The sequence below is a fragment of the Varanus komodoensis genome, unplaced genomic scaffold (genome assembly GCF_004798865.1).
Source record: "Varanus komodoensis strain SLA01 unplaced genomic scaffold, ASM479886v1 scaffold93, whole genome shotgun sequence".
NCBI lineage: Eukaryota > Metazoa > Chordata > Lepidosauria > Squamata > Varanidae > Varanus > Varanus komodoensis.
In genome coordinates, this window is record NW_025336635.1 from 1 (window position 1) to 1,506 (window position 1,506).

The following is a 1,506-nucleotide window of genomic DNA, read 5'->3' on the forward strand; positions in this document are numbered from 1 at the left end:
CCGAGCATGATCACAGACAGATCCTCCCCCCGCAGCAGGATCATTGGGGGGGGGGGGGGCAGGGAGCTGGCTGTGACCTCTGTTGTTCTTTCTTACTTTGCTTTAAATTATTGTGAGTAGAAAAAAATAGTTACAGGGCAGGTTAACCTTATTTACATTGGACCTTATGGGGAAACTTGACTTTGCTCACAACCAATTTGGGTCACGACCAGAGTCATGGAATGGATTAAATTCGCAAGCCAAGGTACCACTGCACCTCGGTACCCCAGTCCTCAGCCTCCCTGCCTAAGGGCTGGCAAATTTACCACGCTTGGCTGTGCCATGCACGCATTATGCTTTCTTCAGTGAGAAACACCCCAAGTATGTGGAAGTCAACTCGGCAAGACCTGAAATTAATGCTTCTCTGCCAATATCTCTCCTCCCTGCCCCCAGATCCACCCAAGAATACTTATCTGCTCCGGGTACCTGAAGGGGCCATAAAAGAAAAGAGCCACATCATTCTGCAATGTTCTTCCCAAGGAAACCCTCCTATCCAGAGCTACACATGGTATAAAGATGGGGAGATTCTGCAACATATCACTCAGAGGGAGTTGATTTTTTTGGACATCAAGCCCAGAAATTCAGGCACCTACCATTGCAGAGTCCAGAATCTTCTTGGCAGTGCAGAATCTCAACCCGTCCCATTGAATGTTCAGTGTAAGTAGATACACAGTTCAGGGATAATAGAGCCTTTGCCCAGAGCCATTCATGCGTTAGCTCAGGGGTCCTCAGACTCTTTGAATGGGGCCAGTTGTAAGGTGCCAGCGATGGGCGTGGGCTGCCAAGGCAGTGCGAGTGGGTGGTGCAGGCGGGGATGGAGGGGTGAGTGCACAGAGAACCTTTTCTCCCAACCAGTCCAATACAATCTCCTTGCGAGCAAGCCAGCGAGTTGGCTTCTCGTAGGTCAGTGATCTTGCAGGGATCTCTCAAGAACGTTGCACAGCAGTTCCTATGGAAGAGTGGCAAGGATGCTGTGTGCTCCCATCAGGCATCAGCCCCAAGGGTGGAGGGAAGGCTGCATTGCAGAGGGCTCCCCAGCATTGCTGATGGTGTAATAGTAGCTGTGGCATGTGATGAATCAGCTGCTGGCAGACCCCAAAAGAGTGTTCCTTGCCTCCTCTGAGAAGCAGCTTCTGCAGGTGAGCAGGAGTGTGTGCCGCCACCTGACTTTCAAAGGCAGGTTCACTAGGCCAAAACCGTCTCTTCCAGCCTCCCCCAGCATGGTGCCCTCCACGTGGCTGGAAGGCTACGGGAGACGCCGTCCAGCCCATCAGGGAACAGGTAACACAGGTGGAATGCCTTTTCCTGGGCTGGGTCTTCTAATGACCTGGAGCTCCTCAGTCATGTCTTGAATACTTGGTTAGCTTCCATGTAGGCCATGGCCAAACCAGGCATTGGTTGAGAATGTCAAATGTGACGGAGGGCTGGCAAATTTACGACGCTTGGCTGTGCCATGCACGCATTATG